This window comes from Pongo abelii, chromosome 5, assembly GCF_028885655.2.
Source record: "Pongo abelii isolate AG06213 chromosome 5, NHGRI_mPonAbe1-v2.0_pri, whole genome shotgun sequence".
NCBI classification, from domain to species: domain Eukaryota; kingdom Metazoa; phylum Chordata; class Mammalia; order Primates; family Hominidae; genus Pongo; species Pongo abelii.
In genome coordinates, this window is record NC_071990.2 from 96,006,765 (window position 1) to 96,027,729 (window position 20,965).

At 33.7% G+C, this 20,965-nt stretch overlaps 1 long non-coding RNA gene across 10 annotated transcripts in view; it reads right to left on the reverse strand.

Annotated features, from left to right (window-relative positions):
• Positions 1-20,965, reverse strand: part of LOC129054622 (uncharacterized) — a 406,710-nt gene that overhangs the window by 76,540 nt on the left and 309,205 nt on the right. The window contains exon 5 of one of the 10 annotated variants that reach the window (XR_010140281.1): positions 14,350-14,392. The exons of the other annotated variants lie outside the window; for them this stretch is intronic. This is a non-coding gene — a long non-coding RNA (uncharacterized LOC129054622). The remainder of the gene's footprint in view (positions 1-14,349; positions 14,393-20,965) is intronic. 10 annotated transcript variants of the gene reach the window in all.

Consider the following 20,965-nt stretch of genomic DNA (forward strand, 5'->3'; position numbering starts at 1 on the left):
ACTTGCTTTTGATTTTATAGGCTCATAGGTGGAAGGGACTTGCCTTGTCTCAGATGAGACTTTGGACTGTGGGCTTTTGAGTTAATGCTAAAATGAGTTAAGAATCTGGGGGACTGTTGAGAAGGCATGTTTGGCTTTGAAATGAGAGGACATGATATTTGGGAGGGACCAGAATTGGAATGATATGATTTGGCTCTGTCTCCACCCAAATCTCATCTTGAATTATAGCTCCCATAATTCCCATGTGTCATGAGAGAGACCTGGTAGGAGGTAATCGAATCATGGGGGTGGGTCTTTTCCATGCTGTTCTCATGGTAGTGAATGAGTCTCAAGAGATCTGATGGTTTTATAAAGGAAAACTCCCCTACAGAAGCTCTCTTGCCCGCTGCCATGTAAGATGTGACTTTGCTTCTCATTTGCCTTCAGCGGTGATTGTGAAGCCTCCCCAACCATGTGGAACTGTGAGTCAATTAAACCTCTTTCCTTTATAAATCACCCAATCTCAGGTATATCTTTATTAGCAGCATGAGAACAGATTAATACCATTTTGATTCTATTTGGGAAGATGGCTTAGATAATAATTTTGAAGTTTACTTAATAATAGCAAAAGTCATTATATGAAATTAAAATTTAAATTGTGACCTGTTTCTCTTTTTCATTCGGACACACAGAGTTTACTGGTGCCTCATTAATGTCATTTATTTGTTTACACATGGTTTTAACAAATATTTATTAACTGTGTCCTATATGCTACACACTGTGGTAAGCAGAAGAGATGAAGAGTTAAGGAAAAGTCTGTCTTCAGAAAACTTCCATTATAGTGGGAGAAATGGACAGCTAGAGAAGTGCTGTGAAGCATGACAAAATCTATTGTAATGATAGGCACGGGATACTATGGAGACAGAGGTAAATGGCATGTGGTCAGATTAGAAAGTAGGAAAAGTTTATAATAAGATATAAGAGAATAAGGAAAAAGGAGAAAGGAAAGTTAAGACATTAAAAAAGAAATAAAATACTTAAAATTTTGCTTGTTTAGAACCAAGGATTCCTTTGGTGAATATAGGAGAACAGGTAATAGGCAGGATCCCACTTATCCTTGTGTGCCAAGCTAAACTCTATTTCTTTCTTGATATCCTATTGAAGAATAACACTATGATCAAGCTATGATTACATTAATTAAACCTACTTTTAAACATACTTTTTCTCAGTATAGAGCTATGTATATGACTTATAATAATTCTTCATTTTCTTTCAAAAACATTTAATTATGAACAATTAACAGTAATTTACATATTATAAATATAGTACTAAATAATTTTTGCCCTCGTATTTCACTATAGTTGTAACTTTTTAACATAAATATGTTTGGTAAACAATAGTTATTCCAGATGTGTGGAAATCAGCTGATAACTATTGTAGTGTCCACATTACCAAAAATATGTAATTAAAAATTAATATAATAACTGATTTATATTTCAAATATTATAAGATATATTGAATAGTCACAACTCAATTATGTACAATATTGGGTATTTATTTCATTTGCTTTTATTTTTAATGCCTGCTATCAACATTGTTTATTGAATCTCAAAAGCACTGAGCAGTGATGAAACAATCTTGCCCATAATAAAATGCCAATTAAAGCCAAATATCATTCAAATATTTCTAGAATAAAACTCAGTCTTAAAGTCTGAAGTTTTCACTGCCTGTTCTTGTCAGTTCCGATTTGTTGCCATGGAGATGACTGCCTTTCTTTTGTTGTGGGGTATGTCTCTGGGTGTATGTCTATCTCTTTTGTATAACTCCTTTGCCAGATATTGGATTCACCCAATATTAGTTTTAGCATTTCAGAGGGAAGTGCTCTTCTTTGATTTTATCCAAAGGAGCAAGTTTCCTTTTTTTTCAAACTGCTGTAGAAATGCTTTACCTGGTCTCTTATTGGCCCAAATAGTTTCAAGCATATCAAAATGTTAACCAATCAGTGATAAAGACAATGGAACTACTACCATGACTGATTTAGTATACTTACCTAAGGTTGAATCATTAGTGGTATCAATCACAATATAACCATACACAAATACAGGCATACCTTGGAGATATTGAATGTTCAGTTTCAGACCACCACAATCAAGGGGATTGTATTAGTCCATTCTCAAGCTGCTATGAATAAATACCCAAGACTTGGTAATTTATAAAGAAAAGAGGTTTAATTGACTCACAGTCCACATGGCTGGGGAAGCCTCAGGAAACTTACAATCATGGCAGAAAGCCCCTCTTCACAGGGCAACAAGAGAGAGAATGAGTGTTGAGTGAAGGGGGAAGCTCCTTATAAAATCATAAGATCTCCTCAGAACGCACTCACTATCAGGAGAACAGCATGAGGAAAACAACCCCCATGATTCAATTATCTCCACCTGGTTCCACCCTTGCCATGTGGGGATTATTGCAATTCAAGGTGAGATTTAGATGGGGACACAGAGCCCAACCCTATCAGGAATATTGTAATAAAGCCAGTCACACACGTGTTTGTATGTGTGTTTTTTTTTTTTTTTGGTTTCTGAGTGCATATAAATGTTATGTTTACCCTATACTGAGAGTTTATTAAGTGTGAAATAGCATCATGTCTAAAAAAAAAAGTGAGCATAACTTAATTAAAAATACCTTATTGTTAAAAAAATGCTAACAATCATTTGAGCTTTCAGAGTCATAATCTTTTCTGATGGAGGTTTTTGTCTCGATGATGATGACTGCTGGTCAGAATGGTGGTTGCTAAAAGTGGGGTGGCTGTGGCAAGGTCTAAAATAAAACAACAATAAGGTTTGCTACACCTATTGATTGTTCCTTTTGCAAAGATTTCTCTATAGCATTAGGTGCTGTTGGATAGCATGTTAGCCATAGTAGAACTTTTCTCAAAATTGCAGTAAATTCTGTAAAACCCTGCCACTGCTTTATCAACTAAGTTTATGTAATGTTCTAAATCCTTCATTGTCATTTCAAAAGTGTTCACAATAGCTTCATAGGAGTAGATTTCATTTGAAGAAACTACTTTTTCTTCTAACCACGAAAGCAACTCATCGATTAAAGTATTTTCTGAGATTGCCACAATTCAATCACATATGCAGGATCCACTTCCAATCCTAGTTATCTTGCTATTTCCACCACATCTCCAGCCACATCCACCACTGAAATCTCGAAACCCTCAAAGTCATTCATCAGGATTGGAATTAATTTCTTCCAAACTCCTGTTAATGTTAATATTTTGATATTTTCTGAAGAATCATGAGTATTCTTAAAGGCATCTAGAATGGTGAGTCCTTTCCAAAGTTTTCCAATTTACTTACATCTATCAGAGGAATAAGTATCTATGGAAGCTATAGCCTTATGAAATGTATCTCTTAAATAAAAAAACTTGAACGTCAAAATTGCTTTTTGATTCACAGACTACAGAATGGATATTGTGTTAGCAAACACCAAAGCAACATTAATCTCCTTGTACGTCTACATCAGAGTTCTTGAATGACAAAATGTATTGTCAATGATTAGCCACATTTTGAAAGGAATGTATACTTTCTGGGAAGTAAGTCTCAACTTTGGGCTTAAAACACAGTAAACTATACTGTAAATGGATGTGTTGCTGTCCAGGCTTTGACGCTCCATTAATAGAGCACAAGAAGAGTAGATTTAGCATAATTTTTAAGGGCCCTAGGATTTTCAGAATAGTAAAAGAGTATTGGGTTCAATTTAAAGTCATCAGCTGTATTAGCCCCAACAAAAGTTAGCCTGTCTTTCGAAGCTTTGCAGTCAGACATCGACTTCTCTCTAGGCATGAAAGTCTTAGACGGCATCTCCTTCCAATGGAAGACTGTCTTGTGCACATTAAAAATCTGTTGTTAGCACAGCCATGTATGTCAATTATCTTAGCTAGGTCTTCATGGTAACTGGCTGAAGTTTCTACAACAGACTTACTGCTTCACCTTGCACTTTTATGTTATGGAGAGAGCTTCTTTCCTTCAACCTCATCAACAGATCTCTGCAATAACAGCTTCAAACTTTCCTTCTGTAGCTTATTCACCTCTCGTAGGCTTCATAGAACTAAAGAGAGTTAGGGCCTTCCTCTGGATTAGGTTTTGGCTTGTGGAAATATTTGATTTTCTATCCAGACCACTAAAACATTCTCCATATCAGCAATAAAACTGTTGCACTTTCTTATTATTCTCATGTTCACTGGAGTAGCACTTTTAATTTCCTTCAAGGACTCTTTCATTGCATCTATAACTTGGCTAACTGTTTGTCACAAGAAAATGAGCTTTAGGCCTATCTAGATTTTCAACATAACTTTCTCACTAAGCTTAATCATTTCTAACTTTTGATTTAAATTGAGAGATATGCAACTCTGCCTTTTACTTGAACACAAAAAAGTCCATTGGAACTTTATTAATTGGCCCAATTTAAATATAGTTGTGTCTCACGGAATAAGGAGGCTTAGAGAAGAGAGGGAGGGAGAGGGTTAGGGAGGATAAGGGGAGGAGGGAGATAGAGAGAATAGAGAGAATGGTACAGGGAGTGGCCAGTAGGTGGAGCAGTGAGAACACATAGAATGTTTATCAATTAAGTTCACCACCTTATATCGGCCCAGTTCATGGTGCTATAAAATAATTAGAATAGTAACACCAGATATCATTGTTCACAGATAACCATCACAAATATAACTTTAATGAAAAAGTTTGTACTATTTTGAGAATTCTCATAGTGTGACACAGGGACAGGAAGTGAGCACATGCTGGTGGAAAATAGCACTGATAGACTTGCTTCATGCGGGGTTGCCACAAACCTTCAATTTATGAAAAATGAAATATCTGTGAAGCACAATAAAGGAAAGACTAATGAAATGAGGTATTCCTGTAACATTGTATTTAAATGAAACTCATGTATTCAGAACTAGAGTAATCATAATTCTTGGTTTATTGCACATTTTCATCATTAGTCTCTGAATTGACTAGTTATAATGTACATGTGGATAGATAGAAACATCAGAGGGAGAAAGAGAGAGAGACTATTTTGTCTGAAAATATAATGTATAAATGCTCTATAAATTTATTCAACTGAAAAGTTTTGGGCTCCATCTTTGAGATCTAAGACAAGATGCTTATATACTAAAAATAGAAGCTAACCAAAGCGTTCTTGAGAAAACAGAGTGAGGTATTTCATTGTAAAACATAAACCATCATTTCACTATCCAGTTTAAATCATGGCTCATTATTTGTGGTATTTTTCTTTCACTATTCCAAGACATATATAGCAAAAACTTGATTTCCTTTTGCTGTGCTAGCTTTTAGAGCACATTGACAGAAATGGTGAAAAAATGTAATCAATGCTTTGGGACACATGTGAAAATCCAATGCCCGTCTCAGTTCTTGGCTAAAATAGTTCTGCCAAGTCTATTTTCTATTGTTGTGTGCTATTTCTCTCTACAGTTATCTTTTGCACTTGTCTTCACCCTTCCTGTCTCTCTCCTCTTTCAATCCTCAGCAACTCTTCTAAATACTTAAAGCACCATTTATACAGAGTACTCGACTCACAGTGAAAGGTGAAAGTGCCCTATTCTTGCATCATTTCTATACTTCATTCCTGTCAGCCTTGCAGAGGGCTGGGCATGTGTGTGAGTGTGTGTGTGTGTGTGTTGGTTGCAGAAAGGGCTACATTTCAAATATTGATTAAAGCACAGTTGAAAGGGCACCTTCAAACAAAAGATGTGATTGACTAAAATGATTCAAACTTGCAGAAACCTATTTGTTAATATGCCTAAAATATCTTCATTCTTTTATCAACTGTATTAATATTTTAGGAACACCTGTCACAGCCTAGAAATGTCCTAAAGGTGATAGTGCAGCTCTGGATACAAGTGACAAGGCCCATGCCTTCAGCACGGGTATTATGTGGAGGGTGGAGAAAGAAAAAGAACAACAAAAGTCTAATAGCCTGGGTGTATATGAGGGACATATAGCAAAATAAGATAAAATAAAGTGACTGTATTCCCACACTCTGGGAGCCCGAGATGGGAGGATCACCTGAGGTCAGGAGTTCAAGACCAGCCTGGCCAACATGGCGAAAGCCCATCTCTACGAAGAATGCAAAAATTAGCCAGGCGTGGTGCCTCATGCCTGTAATCCCAGCTACTTGGGTAGCTGAGGGAGGAGAATCGCTTGAACCTGGGAGGTGGAGGCTGCATTGAGCCAAGATCACCCCACTACAATGCAGCCTGGGTGACAGAGCAAGACTCTGTCTCAATAAATAAATAAATAAGATAAAATGAAAGGGAGTGTTAGGATAGAGGGTGTCATATTAAAAATGGTGATCATGGATCACAACCGTGTTGTCTCAGGTAAGTAAGAGAAATCATAAAAGCAGACTTGAAAGAAGGGAGGGAATAGGCCATGTTGCTATCTGGTGGACTGGGACACAAACAATCCAGATAGAGAGAAGAGTGCTTGGAAAGTGCCTAGGGAAGGAGCATGCTAGACACGTTAGCAGTAAATCAAGGAGGCCAATGAACATGGCACTGAGTAGGCTGAAAGAGAGAAAGTGCAGAGAGAGAATGCCTCATATCATGTAGAACTTTGGCTTTCATTCCCTCAGATGAATAGAAATAAGTAGATTTTGAATAGGGATATATGACATAACTCAGATTTTAACATGCTTTTGCTTATAAAATCAAATGGCCTTTTTTTTTTTTTCTTTTTTGGACATTTTAAGTTTTAAATACTTATTACATTGTCAGTTGGAGGCATCATTTAGTTGGACCCATCACTTCAGATTTGAGGAGAGAAGCCAGAATTGGAGCTTCTCAGTTGGGTGTTTCGTGTATAAATTCTTTTTAAACTCATAAAAGAGAATGAAATTACCTAGGGTGTTAATATAGATAGATCCTGAAAACAGTTCATGTTTTTTGAGCCAGAGATTTTACTTCTAATGAGTTATCCTAAGGTTATAATCATACATGCAAAAAATGACTTCTGTGTAAACATATTACCACACTATCTTTATTTTACTATATTCAAAGCCTCATTTCCAAATGGTACTTAATCACATATATGTGTATGTAGTGTGCTTGTATGTAATTAAGTACTAAAATATACTCTATTTTGTATTACAGTATGTGTGTGTGTATATACAGAGTGTATACACAGAGAGAGAGAAATGTATCAGAATTGCAAGACTATTCTTACATTTCTAAGGAAAAATTGGCAAAGTAATGCACAGAATCATTGGGTTTTAAAATCATATATTTAAAATAGCTTGTTTTCATTTTTAGGTTGGATAATTGCATACTACTCTCAATTTGAAATTAATATTTAGGACATTAATCTTAGATACAGATACATGCTTAAAGTTGTTCCCAGAAAAACTTAAGCTACTAGTGTCATACATATATATGCATACATATATACACACACATATATATACACACATATGTATGTATATACATATATATGTATATACACACATATACGTACACATATATGTATATACATATATGTGTATATACACATATATATGTATATACACACATATTTATATATATATGTTTTTTGCTGAAACATTAATACGTGACTCTATGGAAGACCTCAGATATTTCCATGGTATAAACACTGAATTTTAGACAATTGTAAGTTATTCTGAAATGTTGTGATGTCTATTTGGCAAGACATCATCAGGGAAGAGGGTCTTATGAGAAGTCTATTGATAAAGTGTAATCTGAAGATAAATGAAAAATACATGATTTATCTGATCTGTTCCTTGTGAAACGTAAAGAAATGTAGGCATAAGTATCATCATAGAGGGGAACAGTCGGCTTGGAAAATAGTACTGGATATTTGGTAACAATGTTATACATACTAATCTATATTTGATTTTCTCTATTCCTAGTTCATGGGCTATATTATGATCTCAGATATAAGTTAAACATATTTTTTTCTATAACGAAACTAAGAGAAATAGTGACTTGGGGTGATTTCTACAAACAAATTATCTAACATACATGTAACCTTAATCTGCCAATAATTTATAGCTTGTGTAAGCAAGCATATTTTTGCAATACTGTGCTTCTCTTAGAGAGCTCAGGGTGCTTCTGCCTCCTAAGTGTAATTTAATTTATCTTATGACGTGTATAATGAATTATTTTTATTGATACGTTATTGAAGCCCACATGGCTTAAATGACCATTTTATTATACAGGTTTATACATTTTATTTTACCTTTTCTTTTCCTCTTACATAAAATTGGAGGTAATGAAGACATCAATTTTTATCTTTAATATAATCTATTAACACTACAGAATCTAGAGTATTAATGGCTCAAGATCAGGAGCTATTTTGAGACTTGAATTCCATATTTTATGGCTTAGCAAAGTGAGACATTTAAAAAGTTTACAGTTCATTTCTCATTATCTAAAAATAAATGTGGGGGAAAAATCTTACTCTACCCATGTACAAATGCTTTCTATAATCTGACAGTTTGGAAAAACTGCTTTATAAAATGAGTTTTTACAATATGCTACTTTCTTTGATAACTTTATGTCATTTTCCGAATGTGTTTAGCCTTGCACTCATATTCTAAAGAAACTGTCACACTAAGATATCCCTTATATAAATCTAAATAACAAAAAAGATTCATATGGGCAATTTTATAAAATTTTCTTGTTAAACTTGCAGTATTTCTTCACATAATTTCTCAAATCATCTCACAACTATTGTCAATTAAGTTATTCTGCAATTAAAAAGAAAATATTTTTGAAGTATTTATACTAATGAAACAATTGATAATCTATAATAATTGTCTAACTAGTGGAGATCTGCAAGCATGCTTAATCCTTCACTCCACAGTGAATCTTTAAAAAAAACAAAATTCTTCTGCCAATAGTTTGTCAGAAAGAAGTTACAAAATTGACTAATTTAATTTGTAACTACTTGTCATTTGAAGTGCTAACATGTATCAATGTGTTCTAAAGACCAATAGATTAAAATAACTGGAGTAGCAAAATTCCACATTACATCAACTTCTGCCTTTGTAACAATCAGGCAATAAGGACAAAAAAAAAAAAAATGAGCAAGGTAAATGGACAACAGAATGAATCATTTTCACAGACCTTGTCTCCTCCAACTCAATTCCCTTCATACTCTGATCATTTGAGCTTAAAATTAGCAAGGAGAGTATAGAAGAAACTCCCCAGAGAAACGTTGGTATAAAAACATCAAATTGTATACTTTAATTACACTATAATTTTTCTTTGAGGGGGATTACTGTCATCTTTGCCAAAGATAAAAGCACGTTTATGCCAAAGTTAACATGACAATCCTGAAATTTGAACTTATCTATTTAGCAGAAAGCTTGCAGGAAGTGATAGACTCAAACATCTTGCTGCTTAACGTTGATATGTCTATAATATTTGGGCAAAATTCTCATTATTTCTTTTATGAATTTGAAAAAGCACTTATTTATTTTTATGTTTTGGAAGTTGAAATGTGTTCCTGAAAGTGAGAAATCCCTTTTACTTCACCATATGTCATCTTGTCTTTTTGACACTCCAAGCCTGGAAATATCTCAAGTGTGCAGACTTCTGATTTCCAAATTATCTGCTGCCAAGAAGGGAAGTGGATATCTGAAACTCAGCCACAGACCTTGGCAAATTTCAAATTCAGAATAAAACTTTCACTTTAAAATTGTGCTCAAAAGTTGAACGGGATTTTTTTATGTCTAATTTGTGTTCCATTCCTATTACAGAATAGTGGGGGGAAATTATTGTAGCCTAGTTTAAAAGGCTTTTTTTTTTTTTAAATCACTAGAGAGAAGTTTTGAAGGATTACAATGGGAATTAAAGTTTCTATTCTTTTGCATTTAAATTTAACAATGTAAAGAGTGACAAATTCCTACCAGCAGCAATATTGCTGAAGTAAGCATATCTTTTGAGACTTTTTAACAGTGGATGCTACTAGACTTTTGGAGGTATCTGAACATATGTCTATTCCACAAATGATGGCTTGTCTAGCAGTATGAATAAATTTTCTGTGATACAGTATGGTGCACCTCTAAACTGAAAAGGAAATTGTGATTTTGCCATATTGCTTTTTAAATTTTTGTTGTTACTGAAAACGTGCTCTAACTAGAACCCAAAGAAATCGTTATTTCAAATATTCCTCTATTAATAAGAATAATTTTTGATCAATTTTCAGTAATTTTGTACCAAAGATTCAGGGAGTTTGTATTTGAATAAAAGCAATAAGATATATCCCAGATTAAAAAAATCAGGTTTAGATAGTTTCATTCATTCAGGACATAATTTAAGTATCATTTATTACTTATTTCTAACTTCAAAAAGCAGGTTTAGATAGTTTCATTTAGGAGACAATTTCGGTATCATTTATTATTATTTATTTTTAATGTTTGTGAGTACCCAGTAGGTATATATATTTATGGGCTACATGAGATATTTTGATATGGGCATACAATGTGTAATAATCACTATTATGTAATTTTAACTTAAAGTTAAAACAACAAAACTGAACCTTTCCAGTTTTAGAAATGACAGGTGATACTAAGTGAAATTCCTCTTGCTACAAAAACATAAAACATACCAAATTTGCTAGGAAAAAATCTTCATGTTAAAAAACCAGTGATAATCAAGTAATAGCTGCTTGGGGTTTTAAAGGATTCTTGTCTCAGCAATTGGAAGATTGACTAGATGTAATTCCCACAGAGAGACAGGGGTAAAGCTCTTGGACAAAGTGATGTGGGAGCTGGAGTTGAGATCTTATACATAAAGCTACACTGTGAAACGATTATAATCTCACTAGAAAAGTGGACAAAGCAAATCTTGTCTTAAAACACCAAGCAATAAGTATTCATGTATGTTTCTGCCTAATCATTGGGAGGCATATGGAGGGAAAAGGAGAAATTTCCTTGAGAATTAACTTTATTTCACAAACATGAGAGTCTAGAATTTATAATACCTAAATTTAGGAAAATGTCTTAAGAAAATAATTACCAAAATAAAATAAAACCTTAGGACCAGGAATATCATTGGAATTCTTGGCAAAAACAAACTTGCAACCATTCTGGGAGCATATTCAAATGAAATATTATGGATGAAATTTACCTAACTATATTAACAATAATAAATGTAATAAATGCAAGTGGAAAAATACTTGCAAATAAAAGACAATATTTGCAGATAGTTAGGGAAGCTAAATCAACAAGCACCCTAAGTCATAAAAAAGATCCAGGTATAGTTAAGTAATAATAGTAGATAAATGTGTATAGAGAAAGAGCTGATATATCTATTAAAAATCATACAAAATAAATTGCAAGAATGTATTATTACAAATAAAAATGGTTTCTAATAGAAAATAATAAATCAAATAATTTACATATTCAGGACGCTTATATACCAAAGAGCATACTCTCAGTATATAAAAATAAAATTTAGTCCTAATCTAAAAACTATCAAGTTGTGCTTGTTGAAGATAAAATACTCAATAAAGATCAAGATAAATTTGAAAAACTAAGTTAAAAAATAAGAAAGTTTGTACTACCACATACCAAAGCATACTGAAATTCTATAATAATTAAAACAATTCTGTACTTACCCAGGGTCAGAAAGGAACAAAATAAGATCAAGAAACATATAGTACATACAAGCATCTAATTCATTCTTAGCAATGGCACTTCCAATCAGTGAGGAAAAAGCAAAAGCAAGCCAAAGAATGGCACTGAGGTAATTTGGAAACAGATTGTTAAAACTGATCCGTTAATTACACCATTTATTCAAAATAGCCTGAATATATTTTTTATGTATCTAAATGGAAGATAATCTGAATAACTACTGGAAGAAGTAAGGATTCCTTTACCATTATCTGAAAAGGGGAAAGGTTTTCTTAGCATAGAAAAAAATCTCAAAACCATAAATGCTTACAATTAAAATAGAAAACTGTTAATGATACCAAAAATAATATTAAGATAATTGAGAGAAAGAGTGAAACAGAAACACTATGTAATACAAATTTAATCACTAAAATGTATAAAGTGTTCCTAAAATCCAGCTAAAGGGAAACTGAATAAAATGATATCTCCTTGTTATATTCACTTATTAATAAATATATAATCATAAGACAATATATAATGATATAAGTGAATATAATTACAAGGAGATATCATTTTATTCCAAGATATTGACAAACAATTTAGAATATGTTTTGTTTTCTTATAAGTAGGTTATGGAGAAAGAGACACCTTCAAATGGTCTCCATGTAAGTAAATTGGAGTAACATTTTGGAGGATAATTTCACAATAATTATCAAAATTAAATTACTCACCTAAGCTGACCCACCCACATATCTACCTAAAAACTGGACATAGAAGGAGCATCATAAGTAATCTGGAAATGATGTATATATCCATCATATTACTTGTCAATGCCCTCAAAATTTTACATATGCAAAAGTTATTTTTTTAGAGAAGCGCATGTGTCTTATTTAAGAATTTTTATTTGTACGTGATAAAAATTAATTTCAGCTAGTTTAGCCAAGTAAAAGGGAATATTTCTGAGAAAAGAGGCCAGCAATCCATTGGCAGAAATGTAACCTAGGCACTTGAGGCACTTTAAAAAAAAACCTGAAAGATTAAAGCACAAAGTTACCATTTCATTTCTATTCTCCTCATTTTCTGTGCGTGCAGAACTGGAAAACAGCTTTCTCTGTTTCTTAGTCTACATGAAAGAATAAAGCTTCCTATAGCTTCTGAATTCACTTATTATAATGTTTAACACCTACATAGACTAAAGTGCTATCCCGATTATAAATTTACAGAAGACAAAATTAGATTGCCCCAGTTTAAGCCAGCCATCTACTTAAAATACAAGACACTCAGTGCATTTAAGTTTCACCTCTGTAAATGGAAGGAGTCATTCCAAAGAAGAAGGAATCATTATGATTTTGGCATCAACCTCAATAAATAAATCTTTAAAAGAGTGCATGTGTGTATGTGTATGTGTGTATGTTTAAAACTGGAAAGATTTTTATTCCTGATATATTCTGTTTTCTTTGTAAAGTAAGCATCTAATTCATCCAAAGCAAGCCAGTGCTTATGTTAAAGTAGGAGACTCAAGGAGAAAATTAAAATATTGAAGTAGCCTTTGAATAATTGGAAAAAAGAGTAAATGGTTTGTTCAGTGGCACTTATACTCCAATTGCAGGAGGTTGAAGTCATTAATTCGTTTATCTCTAAGTAACTGGAATGCCATATTTTACTATTTTCAACAGAAAGCCTACTGTAGAATTAATGAATGTCTGTGAAAACGTTACAGTTGATCTAATATTGAGGTTTGGTTAAAGATTTGGCAAAGGCAATTGAGTGTGGAGAAAAGGGAGTCTATGAAATGCATATTAAAAACTACGTTTAGTGGGAAAACATAAAATAAGGCTCAGCTTATTTAATGATTAAAGAAGGACAAGTCAAGGGACTGGGAAGTTTTAATGAGGTCAAAGTGCACGTGTTAAAAGTGTCAGGGATGAGAACCCTGGAAGAAAGAGGTGATGGACAAAGAGTTGGCAGTTGAATTTAAGATTTCAAAGTGGAACACTTCCCACTGATGTCAAGATTCTTAGTGGCTTTGGCAGGCATTGCTGAAATGTAGTAATTATAAAGTTCATAACAATCAAGAAAGTCAATGAAGTTTGATGCCAGCCCATTAGATTTTTTGTAAATTTGAACATTAAACTTACTAAAAATAGGACTTGCGTGTATGTATTTTAAATGCCAAAGGTAACACTGATAGTAAAACATCTGATTCTGTAATCCTGTTCTTTATACCTAAATTCTCTGTAATCTTTCACTTACATCCTTTTATTAGACTAATCAAGCTTAACTGGACAGATGAATTAATAATTATTTTGATAATTAAAGAGTCTAAAAACTTTTGTAATATATTAAGCTTCAGATATTAATGAATCCTAGGTGAAAAGGAAAATATTTAGAATAGAATAAATCATTATTCAAGAATATCTATAATAAGTCTTATCAATTATTTAAAATATCTTAAAACCACTTAGACTCCATTTTTACCTATAAATTCTGGAATATTTAACATATATACCAATTTTTATATATATATATATATATCATTTACTTTTACTGTCGTCAAATCAAAACATTACTTTTAACTCTCATATATAATCATATTTTACACAAGTAAAAAATAGCCATAAGTTAAAAACAGAAAAAGATTTAGTTTCATAAAGTAAGCTCAGTTCTGTGCCTCTCTATTAGTGAAAAGATAATACACAGAGGAAGCTTTACCATAAGAGGTCCTTCGGGCTCCATTCTGAGATATTCTGTTGAACTGAAAAAAAGAAACATTTTTCTGTGTTTCTAGTTATAACCTCACTTAGGTAGCCTCAAAAGATTTACCAAACTCTCTGGCAGCCAGTGTTTTAGTGGTTCTGGTGTATTTGGATATTTTTGGTAATATTAAACAGTGTTTGGATAGCCTTTAAATACTTTTGAAATAATATTATGCTCCATAGCAGTGCATTTCTTCTTTTTCAGTATTTATAAACTGTAGCTTGTGCTAATGTATTATTATTATCATTACTATTATTGAGACAGAATTTTGCTCTTGTTGCCCAGGCTGGAGTGCAATGGCGCCACCTCGGCTCACTAAAACCTCCGCCTCCTGGGTTCATGCTATCCTCCTGCCTCAGCCTCCCTTGTAGCTGGGATTACAGGTGCCTGCCGCCATGACCAGCTAATTTTTTGTATTTTCAGTAGAGATGGCATTTCACTATGTTGGCCAGGCAGGTCTCGAACTCCTGACCTCACGCAATCCACCCTCCTCAGCGTCCCAAATTACTGAGATTACAGGTGTAAGCCACTGCGCCTGGCTCATGCTAACATATTTTTACACAATTTTTTTTCACAAGACAATAAAACCAGCCTTTCTTATTGTGCCTTTTCCCCTTCATTTAATATATACCATGTTTCTGCTGGTCATCTTGATGTAACATTCATTCTGATTTTTTCCTCACTCAATCATGTTACTATTTGCATGTTAAACTTATATGAGCATCCTAGTTATTCATATGTATTCATTCTCACTTTTTTATTCTTTCACAGACTGTCTTTCCCTTATGCCTTTTACTACAGGTACCTAAACTTTGTGTGATTTTGCCCATATTTTGGTTACTCCTACCACATCTCAAAGCACCCAAAACAACATCAACAATTGATTTAAATATTAACTTACTATTTTTTAAATAACTCACTGGGTTGACTCAATTTTTTGCTTCACATGGTTTTGGCTAGGGGCACTAGGAACGCTGAAGAGTCCAAAATGGTCTTACTCACTTGGATGGAGTTTGGTGTTGACTGTGGGGTAGAAGCTCAGCTAGGGCTACTGTCTATGTCCTCATTTATACTCAGATTAAATAGAAAGAAAAATATACCTGACTTATGTAAAGGGAAACGTCATGTTGAGAAACAGCATATGGAATGGGAGATTGTTGCAGTCACCTCTGGGAACACAATTTACCAGGACCTACTTAATCAGCGTGGCTAGCAGAATTCTAAGATCATTCTCAAAATTCTGTCCCCTAGGCGTACACGCCCTGAACAATCTCCTCTCCTTGTGTGTGGCTGGGAACTGTGTAGAAGATGGGGTAGTAACTCCCCTGATTAGGTCGCATTGTAAGGCCCAGGTAATATGTTAGTCATTTTTGTGATTATGTTGTGTTTATGATTCCATCAAAGTTGAATAGAGGGAGATTATCTTGCTGACATTAAAGAAGTAATCTATGATGTTGTGAGAGGCCACATGGCTATGACCGAAGGGCAGCCTCTAGAAGCTGAAAGTAGCCCCAGTTTGAGACACAGCAAGGAAATGGGAACCTCAGTCCTACAACTGCAAGAAATTCAACTCTAATAACAATATGGATGATCCTGGAAAATGATCCCTAGCCTCAGATGAGATTGTAGTCCTGACCAAAACCTTAATTGTAGCTAGGTGAGAGCCTGAGCAGACAGCCCAATTACCCACACAGAACCTGATCCATAAAAATGGTGAAATTTAAAAATTCATGTTTTTATGTTGTTAAGTTTGTAATAAATTGTTACATAGCCATAGAAAGCTAATACAATAATGGAAGAGAAATGATTAATTTCTTTAATTTTCAGATTCAAGTACACATCTTCAAATAACAAACTTTAGTATTTCATCAATTCTCATCCTGAACTTGAGGGTTCTCTTTTTCTAAGTCTTCACCATTTGCTTTCATCTCACCAGAATATAACTCCATAAATGCTAAGCACATTCTACTCCTCACTCATGTTATTTCTCTCCTTTTCGTATTTTGCTATTACATTAAATAATATCCTCAAAAATATTGTATTGGCTTGGTTTTGTTGCAGCTTGACCTCTTTTCTCATCAAGAGGGGTAGATATTTTCTACCATATAAGTTTATGAATATTGTGAAATCTAATGGTTATACTTTTTTCTTCATTGTCACTTGCAAACTGTTATACATCCAGGCTTTAGTAAAAGTACTATCTCTTAAGAGATTCTTACATTCTCAGCCAAGTAACTTTCTGCCCCTCTGCATTGCCAGCATCAATTATTTTGTGTCACTGCTCTTAACATTTTAAAATTTGGTTCACACTTCATTCTAACCCTACCAAAATTCTGTGTGATGTGTCTATCCAACACATTTGCTTCATAATTTCTTAATGTACTCAGCTCCAGATACCTTCACCTCTGCAATCATTCATTTCCATGACACCCCCTGGATTTGCATACTTCTCAATTCATTCAAAATTTCAAATATATTTACTTTTTACTTCAACCCCACTCTGTTTTCCACTAAACAAGATATAATCTTGTTGCACCGACATTCCTAAGGGATTGCCTAGGTCTAGGTCCAAGAGGGCTCACCATGTTTGCATTCCAGCCAGGGAGAAAAGTGAAATGGAAGTGAGGCCAGTCCCTTTCTTGAAAGAAATTCTATTTTTCTTTACCATTTTAGTTGTGCTCTTGAAAGAACACAGCACAGTCAGTGCAATTGTATTACCACATTGCATTAATTGACTATGGCCCCAGAAGCTCTAAAGGAGTAAATTTTGAGTGGCTATGTATCCAGCTAAAATGTTGGGATTGCCTTACCAAGGTAAGGAAGATGTTAGGTAACATTTTTAGTGTGCTCCATATGGTAATCAAAGGAGTGTTCCTATGGTTTCAGGGACTCTAGGGGCATTATTATCTGTTTTCATACAATACAATTCAGCAGGTAATAAAGAAACTGAATTGGTAGCATTTGATTTACATTACATTTTAAATTTAAAATTGAGACTCATGATTTAACAAATATGTATAGAGCTAATGGAAGGAATGTTATAAGTTCATACTGCTTCAGTAATCCCAGGAGGTAAAGTCATGACAGTGAGTGAATAGAGGCTTAAACTGCTGCTGTTTTCAGCCTTGGCAGGTGTCTATAATTCTCCAGCTTGCCATAATCAGAGGAACAAGTAATTTAGAGTCAGATAAATCTAAATGCTAATGATCATCGCAGCTCTACTACATATTTAGTTATTTAGCCTTTTTGAATTTATTTTCCTCATCTGTAAAATAGAGATAATTGTCATTTCAAAGTTGTTAAGAAGATTAGAGATAAACATGTAAAAAGCCCATTGGTGTCTGGCACAGAGAAGAAACTGTAAATGATTAACATTATCATTAGTATTTTATGTGCTGCCCCTGTCTTTGCACATAAATTGTTATCATCTCTTCCACTGCTTTATATCTGCCAACCTACTCTTTGCCAGGACCTTCAAAAGTTCAGTCAATCTTAATTTTAATAATCCAAAATCATTTAGAAATACACTAGACTTTCTGCCTATATTGTGGTAAGGCAAAGCATCAAATTCACTTAACTAGCACAAATTGGTGTCTAATATGTTTTTTTCCTGATACCCTGATACTTTATTCACCGATCTACTACTAGGCATCCCTCTCAAAAAAACTCTTGACTTTCTCCTGTCCATTTCCCATTCACAACCCTATAAATCTCAGTAGATGACCTTACCTCCTACGTTAGAAAGGACAATACCCAAATTAAATATGAATTTTCACACATATTCTTGTCCACTCCTCAAAATCCGTTTCCTAACATTCTTTCTAGGATCAATTAAAAAAAACCAATTACCACCACCACCACCACCACCAAAATAAAAAATGTCCTACCCTGAAGGCCAGTCCCTGCACACACACTCTTAATCCTATTTTTCTTCACCATTTTTTAAGTTATGAATTTATTTTTAAGTGCCTACAATAAACAAAGTGAAGATAAATTATGAAAAGAACCTAGGCTCTGCCCTTGAAGATCTTCCAAAAATCGGAAAGGAAGGGGAAGGGTAAAATGATGGGATAAACACAAACACTCACTCATAAGCAAATAATAACAACAAATAATTACATATAACCCTCCCTCCTTACCAAGAGGTGGGTGACTTATCTATTCTGAGAAACATGAAGTATTCTGAGAAAGTTATAACTTGTTTAGAGGCATATCCTACAGAGAGAAATAAATAGCAGAACCCAATGCTTAAATGTGTTTTTTCTCTTACTAACGGAGGCTACCTTTAAGAAATATCAGCCTTTACATTTTAGTGAAAATGTATTCTGGCGTTACGAATTCCAAGCATCTCAAATGTATGAAGGTTACATTCAGTAGAATTATTAACAACAATAAGAGTTTTAAATATATGACAGAACAAAAAGAAATGAAGTACTGTAATTTTATAAAATTACAAAACAACAACAGAGTTAAACTCAGAAAATAACTGACAAGCCAGATTTTCTTTAATAATAAATTTTCTATGATGTAATTGCATAAGCAAAGTATACCCCCAAACAAAGAGGCAAATTGATTTTAAAGGTCATACTGATGCTTTGCATTTTTATCTTGCAGGTACTAGAAAAAATATAGGATTGATGATGTGTTCTGATAGTCTATTAATCATAGACAAATAAAAAATACACATTGCTATTTATCAAGTAACAAGAGATTAACCTGAGCAAGTTTATGGTCGTTTTATTTGAGAGGGCATTTAAGATTTACAAAATCTGAAACATACCTTTAATGATTATTTTTTACTATGAGAAAGAGCAGTGAAAATGGAAAACTTTGGCAAGATTTCACCAAAGTTTAGTACATTAAAATATTAGCAAATTGAGTAATTTCAGCAAATTGAAATCATCTGTGTCTGTAGATTTATTTCTCTTACAAGTTTTCCAGCATGTAATTTCTTTGTGTGTATTGAAAAAATAGTTGGATCTCATTCACCTGATATGGAAACTGAAAATCCATGAATATTGTTTTACCCATTATTTTCCCCCATTATATTAATTCTACTAATGAGGTCAGAGTTTGACATTTTAAATTAAATGAGGCTATTAGTGACAGTACTATTTTGGTATATATTCACTTTGTATGTTTTTGTGAAGTAAATCTTTTAAAAAATACGCACTCATTTTACATCAAGCTTCAAACCAATTCACAATTCTGGGACTCTGCAATGCACTGGAAGCCTTCTTTTGTCACCCAGAGGCTTTTTTAAATTTGTTTGTGTGTGTGTGTGTGTGTGTGTGGTGTGTATCTGTGTATATAAAGCCTTAAGAAAACACCACAAATGCAAATGCAATAATTAATATCCTTTGCATGAATGGTGACTAATATGTTTCCAGAATGATGGATAGATGAAAGAGGAGGAGAACATAGATACTTGGATAATTAGTCAATTTGTCCAAACTAGTTTTTCCTACTCATAATCTCCAAATTTTTTGTTTTCTTCCATACATTAGTTACTGGTGAGTAGCAATTATGAAATAAATTGTACCTAGACAAATATATATATGTATTTGTATATATGCACATACATATGTACTTTTTTCAAGAAAAGCAAAACTTTGATTAACCAAGCCAAGCACTTTCCATATCTTGCAAGATGCATCTTCAGGTCAGATGCCATTCTGAACCTTTGGCAGCTCTGTGCTCCCTCAGAGCAATGGACACTATTATTGTAGCATCATGTGCCAACTGTAACACAATCTAAATATAACCACTTGTGGCATTGTTCATCCCTCATAATGAGTTGCTTTTTGTTGTTGTTTTTTTTTTTTTGTTTTTTTGTTTTGTTTTGTTTTTGAGACAGAGTCTTGCACTGTTACCTAGGCTGGAGTGCAGTGGTATGATCACAGCTTACTGCAGCCTCAATCTTCCAGGCTCAATTGATCCTCCCACCTCAGCCTCCCAAAGTGCTGCAATTAAAGGCATGAGCCACCACATCTGTCCTGACTATGGGTTCTGCGTTACCCCAAGATCTCTGAGCCTAGATCAGTGCCTAGCATAAGGTAATTTCTTAATATATTTGAATGAATAACCAAGCTATGCTCCAAATCTGAGATGTACCAGGGAGGAGATTGAATTAAAAATAAGTACAAAGAAAACTGTCAGAATTCAAGGAACATAGAGAAGCCAGGCATTAACATAAATTATTTTTTTCAAACTGGAGAAAGTTTTAGAAGTAAGCACACATACACAAGATAGAGGTCAAGAAAGTCAATGTGCCAAAATTATGGCAGAAATAGAAATGATAGGCAAAAAACAAGCATTATAACAAACATTTTAATACTCTTCCTGCTGAAAAAGTATCCATAGACCAAATTTTAAGAGGATAGAGAGCATAGTTTACTTCTATGCAATAACTCTTCAACTTTGAAAATTATTATTTCATCAAGTTTATAACCAAGTAAGAAAAATAAAATGGTCCAATATAGGTTAGTCAGTATACACATATCATCACAATGGGAAAAACTCAAAACACAATAGCTACAGCATGACTTACATGTGACCTCAAAATGTAAAA